Source organism: Periplaneta americana, chromosome 11 (assembly GCF_040183065.1).
Source record: "Periplaneta americana isolate PAMFEO1 chromosome 11, P.americana_PAMFEO1_priV1, whole genome shotgun sequence".
Lineage (NCBI taxonomy): Eukaryota > Metazoa > Arthropoda > Insecta > Blattodea > Blattidae > Periplaneta > Periplaneta americana.
This window is the reverse complement of record NC_091127.1, coordinates 103,730,004-103,754,575: the sequence shown is the minus strand read 5'-3', so window position 1 is coordinate 103,754,575 and position 24,572 is coordinate 103,730,004. Positions and strand designations below refer to the sequence as shown.

At 33.7% G+C, this 24,572-nt stretch overlaps 1 protein-coding gene across 13 annotated transcripts in view; it reads right to left on the bottom strand.

Moving 5' to 3' along the window:
* Nucleotides 1-7,547: 7,547 nt before the first annotated feature.
* The window catches only part of LOC138709217 (uro-adherence factor A-like), a 1,183,483-nt gene continuing 1,166,458 nt past the window's right edge, over nt 7,548-24,572 (bottom strand). For all 13 annotated transcript variants that reach the window (XM_069839807.1, XM_069839810.1, XM_069839808.1 and 10 more), the window contains one exon: nt 7,548-20,413. The gene's annotated coding sequence lies outside the window, so the exon portion shown is untranslated. The remainder of the gene's footprint in view (nt 20,414-24,572) is intronic.

Below are 24,572 nucleotides of genomic sequence, written 5' to 3'. Positions count from 1 at the left end.
AGTTCATTCTCTATTTGTAATATCTTTTTACCCGTAAAACTAAAGAAAAAAGGTATTTTACTAATAACTTAAAATTAATGTTACTCTGAAAATATTGCAATTAGGACAAATGTTTATATTACTTTTTTTTCTCAGAATGTTTTCGGAAATAAGCTCCGTAAGTGACGGTAAATCCTCATGAATCACCCTGTGTATATATATAGGCTATTTTAGCTACAGTACTACAAAATGTTAATAAATAATATTATAGCATTCTTTCATTAGGCTTACTTGCATGTAATATGGCGATGAACAGCAACGACAGTAGTTGTAGAAATGTATTACTTAAAAGTAAAGTCCATTCTTCTTTCTTGTTTTGTGAACTTTTTGATTACATCTTCATAAAATGTGGCAGATTGCATCACTGTATGAAGAAGTCCTTTTCAATGAATAGAAGTGCTAAACCATTGAGACGTTCTTGGCTGTGTGTTGATCGCTGGTATGATTTTATTCTTCTAAGTGCAGAGAATGTTCGCTCTACGGAAGCTGTAGTGCTAGGGATAGTGACAATAAGTAATCCAAGCTTATAGACTTCTGGTAATGCTGTGTCAAGTTGTTTTTTCTTAAGTGTATTAACCAGCTGGTACAGATGTTGTCCAGAAAATTCATCATGAGAGTAGAGCACAATGAGTTCATTTTTCAGCCTGATAAAATCAAACGTGTCAGAGTGATTTTCTTTCAAAATGTTAAACATAGTAGCAGGAAAGTTCACCCTGCATTCTTCGTACTTCTGAGGATCTAACAAAGCCACAAAGTTTAAGTTATGCATAGAACTAAATCTTTCATCAATTTGAAAAATTATTGTATCAATTATCTCAATGTAAAGGGCCTTTCTTGCAACTTCAGGATCTTGTTCTGTGCGACAACGTTTACTTGGAGTTTCATCATCTTCATAGTGGTAAACTACAGTTACTGTTCTTATAGAATTCCAAAATTTTCTGAGATTTTGGATATGTCTTTTTGTTTCTGTAATTTTTTCACAGCAATACTGGATATCTTACTGAAAATAACTAATAACAGTGATGTCTCAAAACTGGTCAGAAATGTAAGGAAGCCTTGTGCAGTAACAACTGTTTCACTGTCCCAGGTAGAACTGTCGTCTAATATGTCTTGAAAAAATCCAATGAATTCATCCCTATATTCCTTTACAGTCTGAACAAGACGCGATGTGAAATTCCATCTAGTTGGAGCATGTCTAGGCATTTTCTTTGAGGTGTATTCCTTAAGTCGTTGTGTTCTTTTGGACGATTTACTGAAGGAAGAACCCAAACCAGTTAAAGTCTGTAAAAATATTCTGCACTCTTTCAAACACGCAAGTGACTGGGATGAGATTAAATTTAATTTATGACTGAAACAGTGCACAAATATTGCCTTTGGATATTCAAGAACTTTAGCTCTCAGACAATTTGTGTGACCAGCCATGACAGCACTCCATCGAACGTTTGAGCAACGAGCTTGTTACTTATGTCATACTCAGTGGCTACATTTTGGACATGTTCGAATAAACCACTGGCAGATCTATCATTGCTTACATCAGTAAAACATATGAATCTTTCATTAATCTCACCATTCTCTGAATCAACATACCTAAGAGTAGTTGAAAGCTGGGATGCATTCATAATGTCTCAAGTTTCGTCTAGCATGATTGCAAAAAATGACGTTTTTGAAAGTTCTTGTTTTATGTTAACCATAACAACATCACTTACAGCGAGAATCAAATCATTCTATATTCGATTTGAAGTTCCGCGGAATGTGGTAGAAGTTTCCAGATTATGGCTGAGGGTTAAGTCATATTTCGCAAGGTAATTGAGTGCAACTAAATATACTCCTTTGTTAACTGCCTCTTCTGACTCACAATGACCACGAAATGGCAATTCACGTATGGCTAGAAAACAGAATGTATCAATTAACCTCTTCAATATTTCCCTGTTCTTTCGCATCATTTCATTGTGTTGCTCGACACTGACACGAAGTTGTGAATCTAATTGTACGTCTATTCGAGATGATCCAAATGACTTAAATTGTAAAACACTAAAAATATGTGCCTGTGACTTTTCATGTTTATTAATGGCATTGTGCAGATTGTTCAGATTATCATAACCATTTTTAGACCAAACTGTTTCTTCTTTAGAAAACATAAGACAGGGTCAGCAAAAGAGTTTATTTAATTTCGCACTTCCTGCAATCCACTGAGTTTTCTGATATTGGGACGCTTGAAAATGTCGAGTATATTCTTTTCCTTTGTCTTTATGAGCTGCAAAAAGCGTTGGCATTTCAGGACATGGTCGATCACTTTGTATTATTTTTAATTTTTCTTGCAAAGAAGGTAGTCGAAATGGGTGTTTCAATAATTGTTCGATAGGACATAACGAGTCACCCATTCTTAATCAATATTTAGTTTATACACAGAAAACTACGACATAAATTGTCACTCACAAAGAAACAAAATCTTCAAATAACTGAGAGATCCTGAACACTACCTCAATTGACAAACAAATAGCATGTTTCATACACACTGCCAAATTCAACACTGGTATTCTTCTGCAGGAACTTAACAAGTCTGGACAAACGACAATCCCAGCGCTTATTCTTGCTGTGTACGGGCATATGGGCAATACAATGGTATACGAGGAAATTTTCCATCCTTGTCTACTGTCCGTGCATGCGCCAGCACTGTAAAATGAGGCTTCAGGCAAGCTGTGAAAGAAGAGCTGCCTTACTGCAGAAATGTAGTTAATGCAGAACATTTATATATGAAGTGCAGAATACACTTTATTAAAAAATGTTTATCTATAACAGCGTTGTCAGACAGAGCCTAAACGGAGTGGAGCGCTCCACTATAGCTCGTTGCATTCTCTGGTGCTTCTACAGACATAAGCAAGTTCATGCTCTGACTGGACGTCTCTAGCTCCACAACTGGTTTCGGAGCTTACAACTTTGACACTACTGATCTATAACCTGAACAAGATAAAATTGATACATTAATTTGAAGTGTAAGTCTACTAGGGTATGCGGCGCTTACCCCACTTGCCCTAAATGCACACCCCTGGTCTTCCATATAATTATCTTTTAATGCATTGCCTTTATAATACTTGTCTCTCTTGTCATAAAGACAATGCTGTTCTTGATACAAAATAATTAATGTTTCATTAAATCATTCCGTAGCAAATGAAAATTATTTACTTCGAACATTCTGAAGCAGGATTTCATGAAAAATGCGGTTTGCAGTAACAGCCAACTTATAAATGGCTTTTAAGGAACCTGCAGGTCCATTGTCACACTCACATAAGCCCGCAATCGGTCCCTATCCTGTGCAAGATTAATCCATTCTCTAACATCATATCCCACCTCCCTCAAATCCATTTTAATATTATCCTCCCATCAACGTCTCGGCCTCCCCAAAGGTCTTTTTCTCTCCAGCATCCCAGCTAACATTCTATATGCATTTCTGGATTCGCCCATATGTGCTACATGGCTGCCCATCTCAAACGTCTAGATTTAATGTTTCTAATTATGTCAAGTGAAGAATACAATGAGTGTAGTTCTGCGTTGTGTAACTTTCTCCATTCTCCTGTAACTTCATCCCTTTTAGCCTCAAAAATTTTCCTAAGAACCTTATTCTCAAACACCCTTAATCTCTGTTCCTCTCTCAAAGTGAGAGTCCCAAGTTTCACAACCATACAGAACAACCGGTAATATAACTGTTTTATAAATTCTAACTTTCAGATTTTTTGACAGCAGACTAGATGACAAAAGCTTCTCAACCGAATAATAACACGCATTTCCCATATTTATTCTGCGTTTAATTTTCTCCTGAGTATCATTTATATTTGTTATTGTTGCTCCAAGATATTTGAATTTTTCCACTCTTCGAAAAATAAATCTCTAATTTTTATATTTCCATTTCGTAGAATATTCTGGTCACGAGACATAATCATATACTTCATCTTTTCGGGGTTTACTTCCAAACCTATCGCTTTACTTGCTTCAAGTAAAATTTCCGTGTTTTCCCTAATCGTTTATGGATTTTTTCCTAACATATTCACGTCACCGCATAAACAAGAAGCTGATGTAACCCATTCAATTCCAAACCCTCTGTGTTATCCTGAACTTTCCTAATGGCATATTCTTGAGTGAAGTTAAAAAGTAAAGGTGATAGTGCATCTCCTTGCTTTAGTCTGCAGTGAATTGGAAAAGCATCAGACAGAAGCTGGTCTATACAGTCTCTGCTGTAAGTTTCATTGAGACACATTTTAATTAATCGAACTAGTTTCTTGGGAATACCAAATTCAATAAGAATGTTATATAAAACTTCTCTCTTAACTGAGTCATATGCCTTTTTGAAATCTATGAATAACTGATGTACTGTACCCTTATACTCCCATTTTTTCTCCAATATCTGTCGAATACAAAAAATGTGATCAACAGTCGATCTATTATGCCTAAAATCACACTGATGATCCCCAACAATTTCATCTACATACAGAGTTAATCTTCTCAAAAGAATACTGGACAAAATTTTGTACAACGTCAACAAAAGTGATATTCCTCGAAAGTTACTACAGTTAGTCTTGTCCCCCTTCTTAAAAATAGGTACAATTATGGACTCCTTCCATTGTTCTGGTAAAATTTCCTTTTCCCAAATAGCAAGTACAAGCTTCCACCCTCTTGTATTAATTCTGCTGGAATTTGATCGATACCTGGAGACTTGTACTTTTTCAGATTTTCTATTGCAAATTCGACTTCAGAAAGTGTGGGTTCGGGTATAAATGGCTCAGGAGTTTGTATTTGAATTTCATCCCGATCATTTCTATTTGGCCTATGAACGTTTACTAGTTGCACAAAATAGTTTAATTTCAAAATATTGAATCTACTAATATTAACTTGTTGCTCTACTCATTTGGCAACTGATAGTCTCTCTTAATTCTCCAATTACCAAATAATTGTCAGAATTACAGTCTGTCCCCCTGAAAGTTCGAATGTCTGCTATACTAGTATGTCTTTGTTTATCTATCAAGATGTGATCTATTTGGTTTCGTGTCAATCCATCTGGAGAAGTCCAAGTATATTTATGTATATCCTTATGGGGAAATGTTGTACTTTTGACAATTAAATTTTTTGATGTCCCAAAGTTGACTAACCTAACTCCATTGTCATTACTAGTTACGTGTAAGCTCTCTTTTCCAACAATCGGTTTAAAAATATCCTCCCGTCCTACTTTAGCATTGAAATCCCCCAATAAAATTTTCATGTGATATCTAGATAAATGATCAAAAGTGTGTTCCAATTCCTTATAGAAGCTATCCTTTATATGGTGGTTTTTCTCTTCTGTAGGTGCATGAGCATTTATAACTATATCACACCATCTACCCTTAAGTACTAAATACGATAACCTGTCACTGATAAATTCGACCTTTTTTTACTGCTGATTTTATTCTTTTATGAACAAAGAATCCTGTTCCTAATTGGTGATTACTGTTTCCTTCCCCATAATACAAGTAATCTCCTATTTATGATATGCCATTTCCATCTAAACTAACCTCTTGTAATCCCACGAAGTCTATTCTATATCTCATCTGGCTAGTTCTTTTGTTACTAATGTTACCCCTCCTGTTCTATAAAGACTAGTTACGTTCCAAGTTCCAAATCTCATAACCTTATTCCTTTGCTGTGGTCGTGCCAGAAAATCAGTTCCATTCCGAGGCTTATTGTAAGGTTTAGTAACAAGCTGTTTTTTATGGTGATGGGTTGTTAGCCCTTCGCCCAATCCCCAAGCTGGAGGATCACCCCTTATCAGCTGTCTATTATTGCTTATTCAAGAATAGCCAACAGATGGTATTAGTAAGAAGAGCACTCTGCGATTGTGTTATGTTTCAAAATACGCAAACGCAAGCACGAAAGTTTGGAGTTTGCAAACTTTTCTTGCATTCATGTTAGTGTTTGCGCTTGCGTATTTCATTGTGAATGCTTTCATTAAATAACATGGGTCCAAAGTCTTGCGTTTATGTTGCGCTTGCGTTTATGTTGCGCTTGCGTTTATGTTGCGCTTGCGTTTAATTTTCATTGTGAATGGGCAAATGTTGTGAAACAAACATAGTGTGATTCATACTTTTACGAATGTGATAATTGTATAACATTATAAATGAGTTTCATAAGCTAGTCTCTTGTACGACAGCATTCTAAAACAATATTAATAAAGAAATGATATCAGATTTGTAATGATGTGTAGTTTGATATCATGATCTATGAAGAAAAAGGTTGCTATGACTAATTTGGTATATTAAATATTATAGCACTGGCATATTGCTTCATAATGTTAACTTTATGATACCGGTACAAGTTATGTCTTCTTAATAGAAGTCATGACATTTTAATTGTCATAGTAATATTTTTAAGGCACTAGTACGGTAATGTGGCATATTGTGTAGGTACAATTTTCACTAACGATAAAGGTTGTTTATAATGCTGGAGTACAAAAAATTTTATTTTTAAACTCTTCGATTCAATTTTAATTAAATATTCGGTGAACACAATAAGAAAAACTTATTTTACATTATGTGTAATTAATGACTTAAACAATCTCTTCAGCATTTTCTTCACCCAGTTAGAAATAGTTCCCTGCCACTTCAATTTTTAAGGTAGTAATTGGTAAATTTACGTACAAAAAATCAAATTTCCCGAGAAATTGTGTTGTTTTTATTTCTCGTTGTCTCACCCATTCCTTGTATATGCGAACTACATCTCTCCAGGCAGCTTTACAGTGTTGTCACAGCACACCAGGGTTTAAAATTCCTTTGCAGAACGAAAACTTACATTCGTTTTGATCAAATTTCTGCACATTTGAAGGACAAAACTAAAATTCGTTCAGTCATGTATTATCATAATATACTCCTCTCTCAAATTGACTGAGCATATTGGAAATTAATTCAATAACTTTCCCAAAATATGCCACGTAATATTTCATATAAAATAATATTTTACTCGGAAAGGTAGCACAATGGAGCAAAATTGTATTAAACTTTTTTGTTTTAAATAACTCAAGGAGTAACCTCTTGAAATTAATAACATTACCTACGGTTCATCTTGTATATCTCTGTGTAACACTTTTATTAAGCCGCCAATGCTTATCTGCATTGGCGGCTTAATAAAAGTGTTACACATTAAATTATAGCAGCTTATCGGTAACAAAACAAAAATGAAGTTGTATATCTCTGCTTTCAAGATACTCTGACCAGGCTTTATAACTAAGTTAATGTTGTCTGTAAAATATCAAATGAAAAGACAACAAATGTCATTGAAGTATGGGCCCTTGTCATCACCAGTGGCATTGGTATTAAATGCATTAGAAAGTTTCTCCACTTAAGACAGATATTTTGGATATATCTTTACATGAAGACAACGCTATTATCCCAAAATATCATACAATAATATACTAAATTCAATGCTACAGAAAACTGTTTCATTTATTAACCCCTTTAGAAGTTGTGACAAAATGAAGTGACAACAGATACTTTAGTAAAGTAGGTAATCTACAATTTTATTGGGTATAATTACATTAAAAAATTGTACCTAGCTAACTCAAGTCAGATTATATACTAAACTGCAGGTTTTTCATGTAACTATAATACCACAAAAATACTTATTAAAATTATTCAAAAGCAACAAGCTGAATATATACACTTCTCTTTCTTTCTTTTTTTCTTGTTTTTATTTTTAAGACACAAGCGCACACAGCCTTCTGTGAATGAAACCCCAATCACGCTGCAATAATTAATCTGCGAACTCATTAATCAAGTGAGGAGATGCAATTACATATATAATTATCCACTGAATCACATTCTTTCTTTTCATGTGAGAACAGTATATCACCAGATACCTTCTGCATAGTGGTCATTATGTACATGTTATCAAGACATTGCTATCACACAACTTGAACTATAGGACAATTAACACTATTCTACAAGAGGAGAAATGTATACGTATAGAAAAACAATTATCACTTTAACTATGTAGTAACTCAAAAGAAAAGAAAGTATAGAGGCACTTGAGCGGAGACAATAAAAATATGAAATATTTCTTTCTCCATTACAAATAAATGTGTTTAAAATTACATACTTTCTAGAGTTACTTACGTAAAATATTACGAAAAAAATCAATCTATTTATATATATATATATATATATATATATATATATATATATATATATAAAGATCACAAATGTACAAATAACAAGGACTGCCCTGAAAGTAATGTCCTACATTTTTTTCTTTTTGTGTTAAACACTCATTGATGAAATAAGTATTTTAATGACATATTCTTACGCAGTATGCTCATTAAGTAGCTAATGTAAATTAAACTCATGAATCTTGATGAGTCATGATTATTTCACAGTGTAACTGTTTACTATTACTATATATATATATATATATATATATATATATATATATACCTGTGGAGTAACGGTTAGCGCGTCTGGCCGCGAAACCAGGTGGCCCGGGTTCGAATCCCGGTCGGGGCAAGTTACCTGGTTGAGGTTTTTTCCGGGGTTTTCCCTCAACCCAATACGAGCAAATGCTGGGTAACTTTCGGTGCTGGACCCCGGACTCATTTCACCGGCATTATCACCTTAATTTCATTCAGACGCTAAATAACCTAGATGTTGATACAGCGTCATAAAATAACCCAAAAATATATATATATATATATATATATATATATATATAAAAAGTGATTGTAAAAATGTAAAGATGAAACATATACAACAAAAATTCTGAATCAACATGGGTTCGAAAATGAACTGTTTGTGAGTTACTGTAGGGTACATGTTATATTAAAGTCCGTCACTGATTTGTTTGTTTATGCTCGATCTTTTTTTCGTCCTTTTAGAATGATCTGAGACTGTGTAGTAGGCACATCGAGTAGAGGAGAAGAGTAAAAAATTGCTGACAGAGGTCAGGAGAACATTTTGAACTTGTTCAGTAAAACTGAAATATCTTATTGATTCTGGTTCACGTTAACACTTTGTTTAAAAAGCTTAAAATTGTTTAATGGGCCATCAGTCTAGGGTACATAATCTTTTTTAAAAATTCTAACATTTTTAACGTCTCGTTAAACAATTTTAAGTTTTTTTAAATATCTTACTTTAAATAAAATCATATTTTGCAATGTGTACGTTTTGTTTTTGTTATACAGTAACATATATATAAAGAGTCCACTGCAAGAATTATGGATGTCATTTAGAATACATTTTGCAGAAGAAGCAATTGAAAGTTTGAAATGCTTAGCGCTCAAAGCTTAACTGTGATTTTCCGATCGTTACTGGACAATGACTATCAGTGTTAATGCCATATAACTCTCTATGTACATTCTATATGTCTTAAGCAATTGAAAGTTTGAAATGCTTAGCGCTCAAAGCTTAACTGTGATTTTCCGATCGTTACTGGACAATGACTATCAGTGTTAATGCCATATAACTCTCTATGTACATTCTATATGTCTTAAGCTATGCATTGACAATCTTGGTTCATTTTCGACAAGAAAGTGACATCCATCATTCTTGCAGAGGACTCTTCATATGTTATATAAATATGTTTTTACACTAGTACCGTACATCCATAGTCAGTGATGGATATTAACATAAAATGTTCAATATCTTGCACACAGCACAGTTCGTTTACAGACTCATGTCGAAGTAGGCAAGTGTATGTTTCAACTTTATATATTTATTATCACTTCTGAAACACACTGTGTATATATACTGTAATTCTCTATCATCTTGTATTCAGCAATATAAAAATATTATTTTCTAGTCACTTACCTCCTTCACTAAGTCCCTATAAATATATGAAATCCTTAAGCATTTCAATAACTTTCATTCCTTAATTTCTCTTCCCATTCCCCAAAAAATCCATTTTCATTTCACTGCCTGTCGTAATAAAAGAAGGACTAGCACTTTGAGTTCTCTATGTTATTTAATATGTAATGATACCATTATTAATACCACATTTTACATTATACAAATTTTAACTCCTTAGGTCATGTTTTAAGTATATTCAAAGTATCTACTATTGATCCAGTATGTGGTCAACTTTAAGAACCTCATATTATGTGGACTATTTCAACCTAATACCACACTCAGTGAATATTCTCCTGCAAATACTGAATCGATCCGATGTTTATATTCTAAGATGTAAGGATAGTTGGAAGAAGAGCAATTTGGCTTCAGAAACGAAAAAGATACGAGAAATGCAATTAGACTTCTACAAATAATAATCGACGAAAAATACCTACAAAAAATAAAAAAGTGTATGTGGTATTTATGGACCTGAAAAAGGCTTTTGACAGAGTGGATTGGAATAAACTTTTGAGGAAGAAAATTGATGTGGATTGGAAAGAGAAGGCTATTCAGTAATATCATTATGAAACAACGAGTCAAAGTCAGGATAGAAAAAGAAATATCAGAGGGAAGTCGAATAGGTAGAGGAGTACAATAAGGATGCCATTAAATTTATTACCTAACCTGTTCAACATCTATTTGGAGGATTTGATGAAATATTATTTTCAGAATATGGGAGGAGTGATAGTAGGAGGAAGAAAAATAAATTGTATAAGATTTGTTGATGTTATGACGTTGTTAACAGAAAAGGATATGATACTAGACTAGATGGCATTTCGGAAGGCGGTCGGCTGCTATATGCGCCGTAGCATTTCTGGTATGTGACGTCACAAGCTTGTACAGTAGAACGAATCGGAATCTGTCAGTAACAAGTACTTCTCGAGTTCGTTTATTCATATGTGAATGTTTCAATACATTGAATAAGAACTACTAACATTTACTGTGTGTGTGTGTGTGTGCGTGTGTGTGTGTGTGTGTGATAAATAAATTAAAGAAGAGACTGTAAAAAGACAAGTACTGCACAGGCAGGCACGGAAAATAGTGTTTAAGGTGTATAATTATTTTAAAAACGTTGATAAGCAGAACGCTGCTGACCATCTTGATGCTGGCTGCAACATTGCCAATGCACAAGAAACGACTGCAGAAGCATGTGTTGTGGAATTGAGAACCGTGCAAAGAATATTGTTAGTGAAGAAAAGAGGGTTTGTTTAGTGTCATGCTTACAGTAATTAACGGCTAAGGTCATTATTATCTTTTGATAATTTAAATTCTCTTCTGCGCTATTTGTATTGCACGTGCGTGAAGTACGATGTGGTGATGTTGTACGCTGCCTTGCTCTCTCTATCTGTCTCTCTCGATGCAAACGCTAGCAGACTACCGCCTTCTGAATTGCCGTCGACTCTAAGTGATATGCTACTGGAACTAAATGACAGCTGTGAGCAGTATCGGATGAAAATAAATGCAAACAAGATGGAGACCATGGTTGTCGGAAGAAAAATAAAGAAGGTGAACTTGCGAATTCAAATGAGGTAGTGGAACAAGTGGACAGCTTCAAATACTTTGGATGTACTATAAATAGTAACATGAGCTGCTGCCAGAAAGTCAAAAGGAAGCTCTTAATAGAAAAAAGCAACATCTTCTGCGGATCTCTGGAAAAGGAACTAAGGAAGACATTAGTGAAATGCTTTGTGATGAGTGTGGCATTGTATGGGGCAGAAACATGGACATTACAACGAAGTGAAGAGAAACTATTGGAAGCAGTTGAAATGTAGATATGGAGAAGGATGGAATGTGTGAAATGAAGACAGAATAAAAAATGAAGCTTTGCTAGAAAGAGGGGTGAAGAAAGAATAATTTTAAAACTGATCAGGAAGAGAAAAAGAAACTGACTGCATCACTGGCTAAGAAAAAACTGCCAACTGAAGGATGCACTGGAAGGAACGGTAAATATGAGAAAAATTCGAGGCATAAGAAGATATCAGATGATAGAAAACATTAAGATATATGGACCTTATGTGAAGACTAAGAGAAAGGCGGAAAATAGGAAGATAGGAGAATGTTGGGTTTGCGGTGAAAGACCTGCACTTGGGCAGAAAACTATGAATGAATTAATATGTGGATTGGCTTATACTTGTACATAACTGCTATGAAAAACTGATTTTTTTACTCGAATTTGGCGGTTTCTTTTTATTATTATTTCAATACATGATTCTGTATTTATGCAGACTATACTTAATCTATTTGTTAGTCAGAACTTGAGCCACCATTGTAAATTATTGTCAGACCCACATTTATGTAAAGCAATGCCATACTTTTCATTTACGGGCCATTATGAGTAATAATTTATCAAATAATTATGTAGTACATGATAGGTCATCATTGAGATAATGTCTGAACTTGAGAAAAATGCATGACTGCAGTAGTTTACAATTGGATCCTATGTGCATGTACAGATATGTGAGTATCTTAGCACATCATAACTAGCAGGAAAGCAAAAATGTTTTCACGCAGCATATAAATTTTAAGTTTGATGTAATTTATTTTCAATTTATTAAATATATTAATTTACAATGTTATTTATATTTTGTTTTTAGGCACTTCATAAAAATATTGCTGTATAACAGTATGCAAATACACTAGTGAAGTTTTTCTTTGAAGATTAATTAAAATATATATTGCAGTTGCAAATGTTGCTTTAATTCTTCCTGATAACTAGAACTTGACTACTGAGTCATTGGCTCTTCTCAATATTGGTGTCAGCAGAGATTTTTTACACATAGAGAACTGTAAACCAGTCAGATTTTGAATTGACAAGTCTCTATTCGTTTCTATATGGTATCAGAGTATAGGCCTACTTATAAAGTGTAACTATTTTTTTAAAATGTAGGAACAACTAACTGGATATACACACGGTAGAGCAATGTCGATAATCGACATTACTTGCTGGCCACTAGTCACCGGGCCATACCGAGCCGTGTCAAACAAAAGATAATCGAAATGGTGGTAGTAAAATTTGCGACTATATTCTTAAATAAATCACTCCATTAGTCAAGTGCAAGGTTTATGCAGTACAACGACGATATTTTGAATGCACTAAAAGAAAATACATATGTAGTAATATGTTAAAGTAGGTTATGACAACGAAATAAAGGGAAAATAAGTGTGTTTCACGGAATATCATTTAAATAAAGGAAAGTTAATCTCCAGTTAATGTTTGCCAAAGCATTAAGTAAGTAATTATGACCGCATCATAGTTTTATTTGTGGCCTAGAGAAAATACCTAGCCTTTTACGAAAAAAAACTTTTAGGGCCATGAAATTATTTACCGCTTTAATTACAATATTGTTTATCAATATTACGAAACAAAAACTGTCATAAAGGCCATGACCGACTAGAAACATCGATACCGAAGAGATAAATCCATTCGGCCGTGATGAAACAAAAGAAAATGCGAGAGAGATTTTAATTCGAGCTAAAATGGACACACAATTTTGATGACCATACTGTTAGTAATTGGAGATCACTTGTAAGATCTGTCTTAATCTTCTATGTAGAAATGTTGTTCAAACAAATTGATGGTCCAAGGAAAAATCATTGAAATAAATGAGAGTAACAGTGGTGCTATCTCTCAGTAATGTTTAGAATGAAGGAGGTAGAGAGAAAAAGAAACAAATTTCTCCTTCTAACGACACCACAGACCAAAGTCATGTTCTTATGCTGGCAACATTGTGTATTTAGTTAAATTTGGTCGTAATGGCACAGTTCAAAGCTACCGTGCCAATTCTCCAGTTTAGCAAAAATGTACAAATCCTAGAATTATGAAACTATATTTCTTACTGGTACAAATGTTTGGCATTACCTTCAGGAACAACTCTTGTAAAATGCCATATCATATGACATTTATTACTAGAATACAATTCATAATTGGTGGAATACAATATTTGAACATTCAGTTTAAAGTCAATTATTTCAGCATTCATACACGATATGTGTAAACAACACTCAGTAATATATACAAAGTTCATATATACACACTCGCTCTCAGAATCTCTCTCAATCTCAGTCAACAGAGGCACAAATTCTGCTACAGATCAGTTTTATTATTAAAATGTATGAAACATTATTTTTTAGTACCTGTACTAAGTAGATGTGTAATATAATTATGTATATTTGTCGCCCAGTTTCAACATATTCACAAGGTATTGCTCATCCTTTGACATGCACCACTCACTAAATCATATGAAGACCTGTAGGCGGAGTTTTAAGCATTCTTAAACAGGGATTTAGATTTAGGCCACACATTTTCTTCTGTCCGTAATTCATTTGTTAGAGCAGCATATTGGAGCACTGCAAACAGTTAGAAAAACGAAAATATAGAGTATCTGTTGGTAATAGTGGCCCCAGCATTCTATAGAAAGCAATTTGAAAAAATTCTTTTGCTATTTGAATTGTTGTAAGTGTACCATAGAGAAATTTATAACTAATTGTAAGACTACATGAGGCTCTACTAGAAGATCCCATAATATGTCTTCGTTTCCGTGGCACATATCTCATACTTCATTGATTTTCTTCCTCAAGATCAATTAATGATATAAAAATGGAATCTACAAACATTTAAGAAAAAAAATAAAGAAATGCTCATAGTCTGTGAGGTCATATGAAATGCAAAATATATTTTCTTTATAACCGTCTATTGTTTAGTAGGCCTACCATAGACTTCTGTACAAAAACCGAGAAGCACATGGAATTAAGATTTAATTTGTTACATAGTGGAATCACAGAAACTTGAACTGCATTTATTCCATACATCTCTGCAGTAACATACATTTCACGTTCTGTAGTTGGGGCAAAAGACAATTAGGTACATATAATATGAACATTTACATCACAACTGTTCATAAACATTTTCTACTTCCAACTTTTGATTTGTTAATTTAAATATGAGATATATTGTTTCAGTTACAACATGAATAAGAAACACATACAAAATGCTATTGTCCTTAAGGAAAAGATCTGAAAGATTCGGTAATATGAAGCACACTTAATAAGACGAATGAGATTATGTTGCTCACTATTACAGTATTAGCAATTGAAGACTTAAAATTCACCCGCCTATTTCGTAAAATTAATATTGCTTGATATCTCATTTACTTCATCAGCCAGGTATTAGTGCAGCAGTATTCACTCTTGATAAGAAGATCATTTGAAACAAAAAGACTTAACACTTTTAAGAGTTAGGTACTCCATTTCTGAGTCTCACTCTCGTATTAAATGTAGACTTCAGTTTTGGCTAGTTGTCCAATAATAAAACTGATTTTTTAAAATTGCCTACTGGCATTGGTATCTGTGTGTGACCGAATACTTAACTACGAACATATTCCGTGAGCATATGAAATTTAATTAAACTAGTGGTGCTAAGGTAATTTTACACTATAATTGAATCGACTTTTGCGAAAATGACATGTTACATTTTTGTCAAAGTCGGTTTTTTCATGGAAACTGTAACTTAATGGGTGGCCAATGAAATAATAATACGAGTAAATTATAACATATATCAGTCACATTTGTAGCTAACTTCATGTAACAAGAATATCAAGTACCAATTTTAAGTTTCCTACCTGCTATTATGTTTTTCTTGAATATTCAAAAACATTAAATTTGTAACATGTCGTTTTTGCAAAAGTCGATTCAGTTATCCACTTGAAATTAAACGCAAATTAGCTATATATTTTAAAAATATTCCCAAATGTGTCAATAAAGAAACAAAAGTGGCCATCACATTTACACATTTGGTCCATTACAGTCTTTCACCGAAGAAAAAAAAATTGTTTTAATTCGTCACACTAAGATTCAGGTCTCAAACATGTATTAGTGGAAGCTAATGCTAAATTGTATTAATACCTACAGTCGAAATCTATACTAACTTGTACTTAAACTCCCTGATCTCGGCATTTTCCACCATTGGATCTTCTCCAACAACCATAATTAAAATTGAAAATTATAAGTTGACGTCTGTTCCAAATGATCTTCCACACAACTTCTGCAAGCTTCATCACCCTTCATAAGCCAAATTTTTCTCCTTTCTGTATTGTGTATATACAGTTACAGAGATTATGTATCTGTAAATGTACCGGTAAGTATATGTGGCAATATACAAAGTGTAAGATACGTATGTGCAAATATTTTGATATTTAAGAAAAATGCACATAAAACAACACTCTATGTACTTTACTCCTGCGCTAATAGTTTTTCATATATTATGTGTCATGTATTTTATGGTCTGATAAATTATGAATGATCATGATATGAAATGCCTGTCAGTTTAGACTATGCACGTCTTTCATTCACTTGTCCACCAGTGTAAACATTCTGTCTCAGTCATTCCCAGCGACAAGGTCAAAACGAAAAGGTCCGAACAGGAAAATCCAGATAGGTATTCGTCCATGATATTTAGTCCATAAACAAAAAGTCCAAAAGTAGAAATGTCCAATAGACAAAAAAGTCCAAATTGCAAAATGGGCTATTACACAAAAAAGTTTATTTAAAAAGGGAGCAAATGTATGAAAGCAATACCACGAGAAAAAAACTCTAGACGAGAATGTTTCCAAGGTAGCACATGAGTGTAACTCACGAAAGCAATGTTTTTGTTATTATGGAAATGAAAGACTTCGAAAATTCTTAGTATTTTGTAGTAAATCTCAATGATAATTTTGAAGAAGTAATTTTGGAGTTCGTACAATATGTGGATACCGGTACTAAATACATCAATAGTAGGCCAGTAAGAGGAAGGAGGAGGGCTGTTCTTCCTAAGTTCCCACCTGAAATGTGGAATGTTTATGAATTAGTGTTAAATGGCTGCCAACGAACGAACAATGCTATGAAGGGATTCCACTCTCAGTTTCAAAGATTAGTTATATCTCACCATGTAAATATATTGCGATTTATAGAACATATTTAAAACAACAGCAGAATGAAACGGAAGTATTGGTGACACAATTATTAGGTGGACATGAAAATATTAAACAACCACTGAGCAGAAAATACTTTCACAATCAACAAGTGGAAAATCTTGTAACCAGATACCAGCAATTCAAGACGAGAATGATATACCTCGCTACTTAAGAGCAATTTCTTTCCGCCTAAAATTGCTTTCTGACCCACAACCTGAAGGTGAAGTTAAGGGTTGTTAATTTTGCAAGACGCTCATTCGCCAGTATTTTACCGGTAGGTAATAATATAATGGAAGGATTCACTAATGCTGAATTAGCCGACATTCGTTTTATGTGCAGGACAGCAGAAGAACCTGCAAACGTGGGAAGGGAGCTCTATCAACAAATATTTCTAAATAGTCGGATTCCAAACAGAAGAATGTTCATTTCGGAATATAAAGTACGGTATATTATATGCTTTATATTCCGAAGTGATATTGTGTTAAACATTGTGTAATCAAGATGTAGAATGCATCAAAGACTCTGGGATACAAGTCTCTTTGTCCTGGAAGTATTAGCGAACTTAAAAACACGGTAATTTTTCATGTCTAAAAATAACTTTAAAGATTCAGAATTTTTTTTACATAATGTGGTTCAGTATATTATCCCAAATTATCTCTAAAAATATTTGCACATGTACCCCTTACACTCTGTATACAAATCAAATATCTAAAAAAAAGAAAAGATGCTACTTATATGAGGGCAAAGTGTATGTACCTGGCAGAAGTGGAATAATTCATCCATAAAAATATCTCCCTCCATAAAATATTAAATGTGCTGAAGGAATAACAATAAAAAGTAATTAGAGGAATATTTAATGTAACCTTTCACAATCAATTATCAAAATTCATTACGTTTGTAAACATTTTTATTTCATGTTTTCAGTATTAAAACATACAGAATTTGGTTCATTTTTAGTAACTATGATAGACATATATCTGCATTGTATCAATTCAATTTTAAAAATACAAGTCCGATTACTAAAGAAAACGTAATCTGTCTCGACATAAAAAATACATTACATTAATTAATGGTACAAACTAACAACCACTTAATAATATGCATTACTGAGCACCAAAAATCAACTGGAAAAATGATTATGCTTGTTACTTTTATACAGTTCATTATTATTATTTACGTGTTTACAATATGTTACTATGAGGGTAATACAGAGAGCATTGCTAAGTTACTTCCACTGTAAGACAAAATATATATATATATATATATATATATATATATATATATATTTACATACTCGAATATGCATTCACTCATTAACCATTAACTGAAACTATCTGAGAAATATTTCTAAATCCAGACTTCAGCAATAATTTTCTTCTGGCATGATCATGCAACGAATTTTATTGCTGTTTCTATAAACTTGTAATAATTGTGTTCACTGTAACTTGACCTCTGGTTTGACATCACAAATTTTCTCTCCATTATGTAACAATCAGGAACTTGTTTCAAAAATACAGATCACAGATCTTCTGTGCAAGCTTTCAAATTTACTTCATACATATAAAATGTGACAACAATTAGTGAGTTTTTGAAGAGGCTGTAAGAGTTGGAAACGATTTTTTTTAATATTTATTAATGTACTGTATTTTTACATTGATGATAAACAAACATAGGTTCATAACTTTAATGTAAAGCTGTGTAACAGAGAGAAGATTAGGTAATTATAATACTGGTAATAGTTCTATTTGCAGAATAGTTCTATTTGGATATTAATATTCCTAATTGATAAGAATTTTAGATACCAAATTTGTATCCTGATTTATTTCTATACCAACAAAAGGATGCCAATATTACAATCATATTTCAAATCATACTTCTTAAAATTATCTAAAATGGCAGTTTATAAGACTAGAGAGATCAATACGAAAAAACAAAAAAAGTGAATGAAGATGCTGAACTTTCAAAACTAAAGTGTTATGCTCACATTAAATTTGTTTCTAAGAACAGAGAGTGCAGGTATTTTAAAGTACCTTAAGAGGGATGTGCTCGCATGCTGTATATCTCTACAAATCCGGAAAAGATCCAGGAAGAATGCTTTTACAAATGTAGGTACAGTACCTGTATTCCATCTGTATATGTACAAACGTAAAGACAAATTTAATAATGTAAAATATCTTGCCCTCAAAATTACAATCATTTTGGATCGCTATTTTAGAAATAATTGCATCGGAAAACGTATTATTTGACTTTCTTGTGTTCAATGTTTCCGAAGTGATATAGTGTTAATAGTAGTGTAATCAAGATGTACAAAATAATTGCAAATTAAATCAAATAGTATGAAACGATGATTGATTGGCCATAGGTCTATGTACAATCAGATATGGTCGACTGACATCACTGCACTCTGATGACAGTGTGAAAAATTAGATTTTTCAGGTGGTGATGATAGAATTTATTAGATTGTAATACATATTTTGATTAGCAGATCTAAATTTCGACCTGAGAAAGAAATTGTCAGTAAATTTTACCTGAAAACTTCTCTTTCTAGGACAGAATTTTTTTTTGAGGGGACATGAAAATAAAATGTAATAAAATTCTAAGGGCCTAGCATGAGAAAAATATTTTATTTTGATATAATGTTAATACATTAAAAATTTTCTACAATTGAGAATTCACCATCTGTTTTCACATAGGTTACATATGAAACAATTTTAAAAACTTGACAGATAAATTGTAACCACCCTGTCTTGTATGCAACATTCAAACATCCTTGTGAAAAAAATATATATATACTTCTGCACAACAATATAAATAAGTCTATTCAAAACATCATCATTGTCTATATGACTCAATGCTACACAGTCATTTCCAAAGTAAAACATCAATAAACATGTTAAGTCAGCTATTTGCGGTTAAAAGGTATACATTTAAACACAGTTCAACTGCAATAATTACACTTTCTTTCAACGTGAAATTTGGTTAAATGCTGCCCAAAAATGCATCTTAAGTAATTAAATAGATTAACACACGAAGTGATTCTCTTTTAAAATGTTTTTATTCTATAAATTTTGTTCACGATAAAATGTTATCACATGATATTGTTTGATTCATAAAATACTGTACAGAAAATTCTGAGAGGGAAAAGGAAGGACAATGTTTGTTACCAACATTGTATCTATCTTCTTTATTGTCAGCACAATAAGTGCCAAAAGCAATCGGAGGATGATATACCTATATTATCCATATTTTGATCAAGAGATTGACTTTTGAGTTTTATACAATTAACTGTCAAAATCAATTGCGCTAACATTGTTTCCTTCTTATATATATTCTAAGAGATTACTCCAATAACTGTCCTGCAGTGTTACTTTCACTAGCTTAACTAATAGTTCATAGCTTTTTTTGATGTTGTGTGACACATGACAACAGTGTGATAATTTCTCCATGTGGCATTGGTCCATGTGATATAGTGCTACCACCTCCAACACTGCAGCAGCAGGTTTGGTTTCCGTCTTGAAGTCTGAGAACCTACATAACAAAGAACATAATCAGAAATGGTTTCTTTACTTCCAATAGAATAAGAAACTATACTGCCATATTACTTTCATAAAGTTAGATTAAAATAGTAAATAGGTAGGATTCATCGGTACCTAATCTAATTTTCTGCCACATCTGTAACTACAGGACTATCAATACAAACTGATGTACAAAAGATTATAATATACATATGTACGCATCAGTTCTAAATTTGGTATAGTGAATACGAGGCGTGTTCTTAAAGTAAGTTCCAAAAGGGTGTAGTAAGTAAACGGGAAGATATTTACAAACCATTTTGTTGCATTGTATTCCCTACACTTCAATTACTTCTCAACATAATCTCCACCATTATTGAGACATTTATCGAGTTGTGGCACAAGTCTTTCTATCCCCTCATTGTAGAATTCGCCTGCCTGCGATGTGAACCACTCCCACACTGCTGTTTTCACTTCATCGTCATCATCAAAACGTCGACCACCGAGGAACTTCTTGAGGTGCAGGAAGAGATGAAAGTCACTCGGAGCCAAATCCAGGCTGTAGGGGGGAATGGTCAATTTGTTCCCAGCCAAATTTCGAGATGAGATTTTGGGTGTCACGAGCTGTGTGTGGCCAAGCGTTGTCATGAAGCAACACAACTCCGTCGGTCAGCATCCCACGTCTCTTGTTCTGAATTGCACAATGGAGCTTCTTCTAGGTCTGACAATAGGTTTCTCTATTAATGGTTTCACCCCGAGGCAAGAATTTGATGAGTAGGACTCCTTTTCTGTCCCAAAATACAGTGCACATGATCTTGCGTGTTGACATGGTTTGTTTGAATTTCTTTTTCCTTGGCGATGCAGTGTGCCTCCATTCCATGGACTGCTGCTTCGATTCAGGTGTCATGTGAGACACCCAAGTCTCGTCACCTGTCACGATATGGTCAAGAAACTCATCGCCTTGCTCACTGTAATGTGTGAGAAAGCTCAATGCACTGGAAGCTCGTTTGGTTTTCTGTTCCTCGGTGAGCATCTGTCACAATTTTGTAGAGAACACTCCGCGACATTTGTGGAAAATTCAAGGAAAGCGAAGAAATTGTGAACCTCCTGTTCTCATGAATTTTTTCATCGACAGCACGCACCAAATCGTCATTGATCAAAGATGGCCGACTGGTATGGTGCTCGTCATGCACAGAGACGCGGCCCTTGTTGAACTTCCTAATCCATCTCCTGACCATTCCATCACTAATGGCATCATCACCATACACCTCACAAAGTTGACGATGAATGTCAGCTGGTTTGATGTTTCTCGCATTCAAGAAATGGATAACAGACCGCATCTCACAGTCGGCAGAGTGCTCGATCACTTTAAACATTTCAACTGATCACAACTAACCACACACACGGACTGAAGCTCTGAAACTGCATGCACAGCTTGCCTGAGGGCTGAAGAAGAAAACACACATGCACAAAATAACAATTGCAACGATGCAACGGCTATAATTGAAAATGGAACTTACTTTAAGAACACACCTCGTACAATCATATGCTTAAAGATATTATAACTTTACATGCATAATGCAAACAGTTTCAAGCCTTTGATCATTAAGATAAAAATCATTCAGACTAAAACTTGTAAATAATGTATTTTCACTTGTACAAGGTATTTGAAGGCCTACTTTAGTTGTGTAGTCTACTTGTAAATTAAAATAGTAGGCCTAATTGTAATTTTTATACACACTCCCGATCAGAAAGCAAGTCTTATCGATGTATATGCGTGTCTGTTACTTCCATCTAATTCTAAATCCAAATAATGTATAATGATGTGCATTTGCCTGAATCATGCCGAAAATCTGTCACATGGAAATTCAGATTTTACTTCTCTTCCGAAGGAAACATGGCTAAGCACTTTAAAGCCCCTTAAAATCATCATCCTTAGCAAATACTATTAGTTACCTGTACACTTAAGGTAGACACTCACTTATCGGAAAAAAATTGTTTGGAGCATTCGGATTTTTATTATAGTTTCGCTCACTTGTCTACATTTCCGAATGAATCATCAAAATATAGTACTGTAATTTATCGCTAGATCGCATTATTTCATTGTAGTGTTCTGAACTGAACCTGGAAATAAAATGAATTGCTCTGTAACTTAAATTATGAAGGGCATACCTGGTTAATTTAGTATTTTCCCAATCTCATCTCATATGTTCTTTCTGCATATTACTTTGCTATAATTCTAATTTCATAAACTGTAAAGCTCTCCATACTGTTGGACTTAATAAGCTTCGTGTCATCCATTTCATTATACCTTCAATATTACTGCGATTGGAAGCATTGCCATGACATTCTTGATTTCGATCTTGGACCATAAGGAAATCCGTTTAGAATTCTCTGGACGGAATCCGGTCATGCCAACAGAGGCAATATGGCCAAGTGGGCGATGCTCCATTTAAAATAATGCAAAGAATTAAAATCTGAACGTGCTGAACAAATCTATTTCAGTAAGTGAGCGCCTACCTTTAAATTACTTTGGTATGCGATAACCAATTGGTGTGTGACAATTTAGCAAATATACATTATAACACAACATAACATCTCAATAAAACTAATCCGATTACTTAAATATGAAAACTTTACTCCATATAAATGATCAAAATTCTGCACTTTACAATAAAATAAGCTATTAAACGTTTATTTCTTAAGGTTCCATTAATGAATATTTTTGTGAAGTTTTGTTTTAACATTATGATGGCTAATTAGTTGTTAGAGAATAGAGCCTATGTCTCGCTGTGAAAGATTATGTGAACATTCCATCTATTAAGTAATTACATACAGGGGTAAACCAATACGGTACGTTTTGGGTAACTAGGTAGAAATGAAATTTGTTTAAACAAAAGCCGCCCTAAATAAGGGTTCGATAGATCGGCCTACTATTCAATTCATAAAGAATAATAAGTAAACAAAACAATTTTGTGACATTTGGAAAGAAAAAGAAAAAACATTAAGATAAGAAAACGTAGGAAATCATTTACAATAAAAATTTTGTTGGGTACAAATGATTACTAATTATAGCTAAGGATGATTTTAACACGTGAGATCCTATGGCATCAATCGTTGCATCAGAAATTTTATATTGTTTAAATTGATTTAAAGTTTCACGTGGGATTGTGCCACGGGCACCGAACATGAGCCCAAAAACTGTCCAATGTGTAATGTGGTATTGTGCTCCAAGATGCTGACAACAAGGCTCATATATGACTTGTTTTTCACGACACACCTCTTGTGGCTGTTGCTCATGCATCTCAAAACGGATTGTGGGATCAAGAATGACACCCTTATCCTTCTGCCGATCAATTATGATGATATCAGCCCGTCTAGTAGAGCCATCAGAAGAGACGCAACCAACCTCCTCATAAACCTCATAGGAAGCATTCTGACGGATTGAAGCTGCGATGACAGAACGAACCGTATTATGTCTGTTGATTAGGAGCAATTCTCCATGATGGCAGAAACCCAAGACGTGAGGAAGCGTTTCTTGCTCGTCGCATCTTCTGCAACGGGTTGAGTCAAGAGTTCTACCAGGGAGAGTACGTACACTTAATATTTCTTATTTAATTGTTCAGAATTCTGTTTTATTCAAGTCTATATTGTGTTATGCGTATTAATCAGTGTTGAGCAATGAAAACATCAATGTAGTACATACAGTTAATTATGGTAAATGACAAATAATACATTTTATTTATTAACAAATACTTGAGCTGCACACAAAGAGAGGTTTAAAGTCGTCAGTGACGGAGCTTCAGTGGATCATTCTGTATCCTTCACACTCCACAGATTATATTGAAGGTGGAGCTTAACTTGTTATAGAACACTTCGAAGCCAATTTACTCATTACGTATAATTACTATAATATAACATAATATTTCATACTATATTTGTTACATAAATTGTTTAAATGTGATTTCAAATGCATCTTTAAAAGTTTGCCACTCATAGTTATGTACCATATGAACCAATATAGTTGAAGATAGTTGATTAGCAATCCTGTGGCGAAAAGTCAAACTACGACACAGACAACTCATTACATTGTGTGCGGGAAGTCTGGGCATGTCTGTTATAATATATGTAGGTCTAGACTTAACCTAGGAATCTATTAAAACACCTATTGCTGT